The following is a 7993-nucleotide window of genomic DNA, read 5'->3' as shown; positions in this document are numbered from 1 at the left end:
CCCAATGTGTCACCCCGACTCAAGGTATGGGGACATGGGTTTGCTCCGTGATGGAGGAAAATTAGTATGGTGCGATTTTCTCTTAGGAGTAATCAATACTAGTCAACGGTGGTGATACTTGGAGAGTGTCTTACGGAATGGGATCGGATGTAAGAATGGTGACCCGTGTCTCGAAAAAGATAGTACCCGCACAATCATCATTTACCTAAAATGAATTACCGTACTCTTGTACATACATATGCGACGATTTATGCTGGTACAAGAAGGCCTACATGGTTTACACATGTAATAAGAATGCTGGTCATATATACTTCGAAGGAACTTCAAACAAACTGGGCACATAGTCATACGCGTTAAAGGGTTACACGGCACCATTACAGTTCATGATTGCCGTATCGAATTCCGGGAGGAAATTATGAGTCAAATCAGACACACAAAATTGTTGGAGTTCCTTCAAACTCGGACCTAAAATGTGAATGTTATGTGTAATTTCAGAGATTCCCAAGTAATCACAAATTAGTGAGATGAATCCAACCATGTGCTCATTATTAGTGCATCTTAAGTCTTTTTTTTTTCTCAATGAACACAGTCATGTCTTCACTATATACCTCTTATTATAACTAAACGACGTTTTTTTTTTCTTGATTTTTTTTTATTTAGGGAAGAGAGTTTGCGCTCACTAGATAATCGACTAAAATCAGGATTTTGCTATTGAAATTGATGTGCGTGTGTGTGTGTGTGTGTGTGTGTGTGCCAATCAATGAGAAGCGTGTGGCGTCATAACATCTTTTTATTGTTTTTTCCAACTTTCCTGCATTTGGTGAAAATAAACGAAACTTTGAAATTCCATTAGTCTCTTATTCTATAATTCTGTTGGTCCCATATTTACTATGTTTATTACGGAAGTGACATTGCCATTAAAACGCTCCGTAGAGGAGGCATACGATCGTGCGAATAGTGCACGTGATGATCTTCATAACATCACAGGAAGTTCTAAGAAGTTACAAAATCCCAGAGGCAAAATTTATGTGAACCTTTGACCTTATAGCTATCGCTATTTATGTTGATACATGCAGGAATGATAATGAACGCATGTCTTATGACATTAATTAATTAGTATGAATATCAATTTGATTCAGTAAGTACAACATGAAGATCAAAAGTGTAAGACAAAAAATGGGCCGCGGACGTGGAGTGCACTAGTTTCGCCAGGAAGAGTTCGACAGAGTTGGAAACAGCAAAAACAAAAAACAAAACAAAACAAAAAAAAAACCAAAAAAACTAAAACCAAACCAAACCAAACCAAATTACAAAGTCCTGTTGTAAACTGTCATCACTTTTCGATAGCAGTCTATTTAATAATCTGTGGGAAATGTTGGACAAAATCATCCGTCCTTACTATCTAAAAGTCATCATTGACGTAAAGTGTTTTACAGCATATACCCTCTGTTTATTTCTTTCCTTCGAGAGCCATTGATATATCCTAGAATGAACTATAGGTTTGTACTTACCTATCAATCCCTCGCCCTTCGCTTCTGTTTTCTATACAAGTTAGATTATCTTGTGAGTATAGACGCCGTGACCCGTATAATATAGACCAAGGTTTAAACCCATTTTAAACCCACTTTAGACCGACTTTAGACCAGAAATGGGTTAAACTCGGTTTAAGTTTTTAGCAGAATACGGGCCCATGTGTTAAATACAAAAACACATATAGGCCTACATATAACATTTTTATTAAATGAATTTGCAAGAACTTTGGGTACATGTCTGCCTTTTCAAAATTGCAAGTCATCGTAAGAAAGATGTCTAGTCTTTCTGATATAGGCAAGAAAGTTATAAAACAACACCCCTAAAAGGTTACTCATCGGTAATTAATGGTAAGCTCTTCAATTCCTGATCAGCACGTAATCCGTTGGAAATAGCATGTCAAATCTGACGTTCTTATTCCTTCATTTCTAAATACTTTCTTGTTGCTTTTTTCTATATATATTTTAGTGACGTGATTGTTTCGACCTTGAGTTTGACATTTTCTTACCACTCTCATCTTTCATTCGTGTATCACTTTTCATCTGTGTTAGATATCACATTTTGTTTGTTTCTACTTGTTCATATTTTTTTCTTTTCTTGTTGTTGTAGCATATGATTATGGTTTGCAATATTTGTTATTTGTATAACATGGCTCACTTGAAAAGCAGGCCCTTTGGCCCTGAAAGTGACTATACCTTATTCACTTTTTGAATGAAACTGAATAAATGGATGAATAAGTAACTAATTAGGTAAATAAACCAATATATCAATTAATCAATCGATCCATCCATCCATCAATCAATCTATAAAATAGAGAAATGAATTACTAAATAAATAAAATTTGCATTTCATTCACAGCAAAAAGTATTATAGAGTGAAAAGTTTTGCTCATCTCCGCGGATACGAACACTCAAACATGGTAAAAGCACTGCAGGGATTGGGAAATCTTTGCTACCAGACAGCTGCGAGATGAGACCTTCAAAGACTCACATTCATGTTCAACTTTCTTATTTTTCTATAGATCCCTGGGGAAATGTCGACTCGCTATAAGAATCATTTGATAGATAGGCCTACTAGTATCCAATTACCAGGTAATGATAATCCATACAGACTTAAGGAATATATTAAAAGTAGAGCAAATATCAGAAATACATGACTTTTTCCGCGTTTTACCACGGGTTTGCAAGGGTCAGGAGAGTCAGTGGGAGGCCAGGAGCATTTCAGATGGCGGAGAAAGGCATGGACGTGTGTAATCATCACCCGCCTGAAGCAACCTTGTTTTCTTTTTTCCCCTTGATATTATATTTCATCGTTAAAAAAGTTTTGCGCCATTAATGTTTATTTCCAAATATCTACTTTGAGACAAAATATGGCAATACATGTATTTCGAATCGGATCACTTTGGTGTAATTTGATTTGAAATAAATCATCTGTGCATGGTTTAAGATTCCGGTTCTGAGCTTTTATGCTTTCCCGCCGTTCTTGTTGTTTTATGTTGTATGTTCCGTACATAATGGCATAGGCCTATTGTTCCCTAGGAGGTACTGTCTCACTTCGACAACTTTTTAAATGTAAAATATCCTACCGCATGTCTATTCTTGTCTATGTATAAGTTACGTTTATTTGAAAGTCTATTAAGACTTTACCAAGAGTCTGGTGTGTCACAGAGGATTTGCATCGATTGTCCGATTTTCCTCAAATTTCCACTGATGTGCTCTACTAATGTTGCTGCTTCTCACTCAACAGTTCTCTTTGGGTTTGGGTTTCATTGCAGACACACCCAGTGTTTTGCCAGCACTGCACGTCCGATGTTGCAAAGCCGGTTGTCATGCACTGTGGATGACGGCAAGGGTATAATAAATTTTGGGAGGTTTCTTTACGTGAACACCGTGTTCCGGTGTTTACAAGGTTCACAGACAAGATCACAAGTTCTATCCTTGCCCTGCTGAATGTATGCTTATCTTCGCGATGGACGTATTGTCCCGTGATAAACGTGGATACCGCACACTTATGTTGCGTGATGTATATGTTTATAACGTTTATCACATATTTCGTTGTTTTTATTTTGTTTATGAGCCTTGTGTGTGTGTGTGTGTGTGTGTGTGTGTGTGTGCGTGTGCATGGAAGAAATTGGTAAATGTAAGGCGCGTAGGGAACATTGATATGTTATAACGCGCTTTAGCCCAATTATCATTGATTGTTATTATAAAAAAAAAAATCATTTTCTATGTTAATTGGCCTAAAAGAACAATCATTGCATACACCACTATAGCTAGCTCGGGCTATTAAAAGAAAAGACAAAAGAACGAAAACATGGCATAGTGGGATTTTAATTTCATGTATGAGAGCGTGTGCCGATGTAAGACCTTGTCGCTGTCGTGGTAATGGCTATGGAGTGTGTGGGCGTTACGTGTACGGGTGGCTCCACCAGACTGTCCTATACACTACCGCATAGTATAACACCACGATTCGTGTACAAAGCTTTAATAGACAGTATGGATGGTCTTCTTTATACGCAATCCCTATAAAGCCGGCTTGCACTATCCATTGTCAACTCCAGTCATTGAACTTCGCTATCAAATCCTCGACCCTTACTGGAAGACTCCACTTGCACGGTGTCAAAGTTCTTTTTAGCAACTGATAGGTTTAAAAACGGGAGTAGCTGTCATTGCAATATTGGCAACCTCGCTGAATAAAGCTTTATAACTAGGGATTTGGCACGAAGGGCTTATACACTATAATGCCTTTTTGTGGCTATTCTGCGTCGTGATCTTAAAGGCGTCCTAGAAACGAGCAATAAAAAGTACGCCCTACCATACAATTTGTATTTCATTACCATAAACATGCTATTGAGCTTATCTTGCAAATAGTATATAATTATGTTTTCGTGTGTGTGTGTGTGTGTGTGTGTGTGTGTGTGTGAGCTGATTAGGGCAAAGTTTGCCTTTTTCTCCTCTACGTGCTGGCAAACGCTCAGTGTGCACCAAGCCTAGAATCACCACATTCTTTATAATCATCATTTTATATAGGCCGTCGTAATGCCAAATGAATTAAAAAGAACAATAAATAAATAAATAAATGATTGCGTGCATCTTAAATTTCAAGTAGCCTACTGAATTTGAGAGTGGAGATACTCGAGTCTTGCTTTGACATTGTTTAGTTTATGGGTGGGGCATAAGGCATGCATTCAGATTAAACACTCGGCACCTATTCCTGTGCTGGCCGCAATGCGTAGCGCAGGCAGAACGCCTTCACATTACATCGTGGTACAGTAATCTTACGGAATCCGTGTAAAAACAAACAAACAAACAAACAAAAACAAAGATAAAAGAAAAAACAACCTGCTGGCATTCCCACACCAGTCTATTGAAATTCATTAACTCCTTGACCATACTGGAAGAATAGACCTACTTGGTATCAAAGGTCCTTGTCAGCGACAGTGGTATCATAGGGATTAAAAACTGCCATCACTATGACAACCAGTTGTACACACTACAGAGAATCGCGGAAATCTGGGCTTTGTGGTTCGAAGAGGGTTAATTCTTTATTGAGTGACTACATCGTGGGCACTTAACGCAGACAATAAAGCCGATCTCTTCTGTTAGTCTTTTTTCATACCACCCCACAAAATGTGAGTGTGCTACTGGGACACTTTATTCTCTAGATTAATGAGAAAGCGACTGGCAAGAGAAGTCTAGGCTACTCTCGGATCACTCATGCAGAACATTCAAAAGTCAATAAAAAAGATGCAACCCCCGGATGGTCGGGTGGAATTCTCCCTGATGGCCGCCGTGAGCGGACGTGTGGCACAAGCCCCTTCCAAGCAACCATCCAATACTAGTGCACACAAACACCCACACACCAATCTATACAAGAATACACATAGCACATCATGACCCTTTACAAGAACACACACACACACACACACACACACCAGTCGCACATCACAAGAACCATACAAGACCACATGTGACATAGAAAACACTGCTCAATGTTGTTCTTCTCATTATTAAATCAAAGAAAAAAATAAACACACACACACATACTCAAAATTCACTCGAGGAAATTACAACACATCACATTCACCAGCACACACAATAAATCCAACAAAAATTAAAACACACACTCAAAAATCATTCAAGAAAATTACAACAAATCACATTTAAAAACGTACAGCAAAGAGGATGAAGTAAAAAAGAAAATGTACAAAAAAAATCCAAGAAAAAACAACAACAACACTCACCACCACACACAAACCGAACAAACAAAGAGGATGAAGAAAAAGAAAAACACATACAACACACACACACACACACACACACAAAAACTCCTCAATCCTCACTGTTACCGTACTCTTCTCAATATGACACATACAAACACTCTCACAAATCAGTCAAGAAAATTACAACACTCACGATGGATCACACTCACCAACACACACACAAAGAATCAACCAACAACAAAAAAATTCAAAACAAAACAACTTGTCACTCCTATATTGTGTACAATGCACTTCCCCTCCCATGCAGCCATCCAATACGCACAAACACCCACACACACCAATCCATACAATACACACACTCATAATCACTCAAGAAAATTACAACACACTCAACAGCACACACAAACAGAACAAACCAACAACAACAACATAATGCAATGCACTTCCAATTCAGACTATGCTCACAAATGAGGAATAAATGAACATAGAGTTTTTGTGTTGTACTCTTTGCATGTTTTATCTATTACCTCTTCTATCATCTATAGAGAAGGAAATTATAATCTATACTAGAAGTACAACTGTATCACTTCATGTGATTGATATTCCCACTTAAAGCAGAGGGAGTTATATACTTGTATGATTTTTATAGGATAAAAAAATACTGCTGTTACCATAGCAACACACTGTTCAACATCGACAAAATATGTGCTTTGCACATTTAACCTTTATTGTGGTCACATGTGCCACATCTCTAGTCAAATGCTCAAAAACTGAGGGAGTTATTATCTTTACGTTTACACATACTCATGTCTACAGAAAAGGAAATTATGGAAATGATAGATGTATCATTTAATGTTATTGATACCCCCACTTAAAGCAGTTATAAATTCCCTTCTTGTTGGTTTCCCTGCTTCAAGTACTGCACCACTTCAAAGAATTCAAAATACAGCTGCTAGGCTTGTGACCCTTACAAAAAGATCTGACCACATTACTCCAGTTCTCCAATCCCTCCACTGGCTCCCCATCCATCAACGTATCACTTTTAAAATCCTCCTTATTGTTTACAAGATATGCAATAATCTTGCCCCATCTTATCTTAAAGATTTAATTTCCTTCCGCTCCTCCACTTCAACCCGTTCTCTCCGTTCTTCCTCCACTCTCCAATTATCATGTGGTCCCCGCACCTGTACACGTTATGGTGATAGGGCCTTTTCAGTTATTTCCCCACTTCTTTGGAATAAACTCCCTTTTTATATTCGTAATGCTGGAAATGTTGATAGGTTTAAGTCATTGTTGAAAACTCATCTGTTAACACAACCTTAATTTTGCTGTTGTTGTTGTTGCTGTCGTTATCATAATATGTACATAATGCTGTATTTTGTTTTTACGTTATATATATTATTTTTTCCCTGATTTGATGTGCTTAGAAACATCAGTATTAAGCACTATATAAATGCTATTCATTATCATTATCATTATCAAAAAAAAAAAAATTATCATTACAAAGTGTAAAATTCAGGTCCCACATTTATCATCTATATATATATTAATATACTTAATTGTTCCACAATGATGAAATATGTGTATAACAAACAAAGTTGCTGGTTCTGTGGACTTTGTTATAACAGGAGTCACCTGCATTACACCCTGCATTATTGAAGCCTCCAAATGTGAAACGTAAAGTGATCCCCTCATCTGGTTTTGAAGAGCTCAGGTCGCTGATATGTGCCAAGTTAACTAAGACTTCAGAAACAATTTTACAGCCTGTGATAGCATGACCTTTTTGCATGATTTTATTTATTCTAGCTTGTATGTCACTGCCATAAACTCTAAAGTGGTACATCTTTGGAAAAACATAATACAGTGTATATTACTGGATTGTTTAACTTTCCTTAGGGAATTACCACTGCATTAACCTTTCTTCACCAAGCAGCATAGCAAGTTATACAGGCAGAAATATTCTCTTTGAACAAATTATTGTTATTTTGATATTTAGATATGCCATTTCTATTTGCAGCCCTCACACTCCTAAAGCCTTACCTTTTAACTCTCATTACAACAAATCTGCCACAGCACTTTCTTCACTGATTGGCAAAGACATCTCTGAGGTTATCCGTCTATAAAAAGAGATTGCCTATCCCTAAAATCTCCACGGAGTAAGCTCTAGCAAAGTGATGATGTCACATAGCTTAGGTTGGAACCAGGTGTGAGCATGGTTAGCAACAATAGAGTTTATAGACA

Source organism: Diadema antillarum, unplaced genomic scaffold (genome assembly GCF_040938485.1).
Source record: "Diadema antillarum isolate AM-2024a unplaced genomic scaffold, OU_Dant_1.0 scf00000060, whole genome shotgun sequence".
Classification (NCBI taxonomy): domain Eukaryota; kingdom Metazoa; phylum Echinodermata; class Echinoidea; order Diadematoida; family Diadematidae; genus Diadema; species Diadema antillarum.
This window is presented reverse-complemented; position numbering follows the sequence as displayed.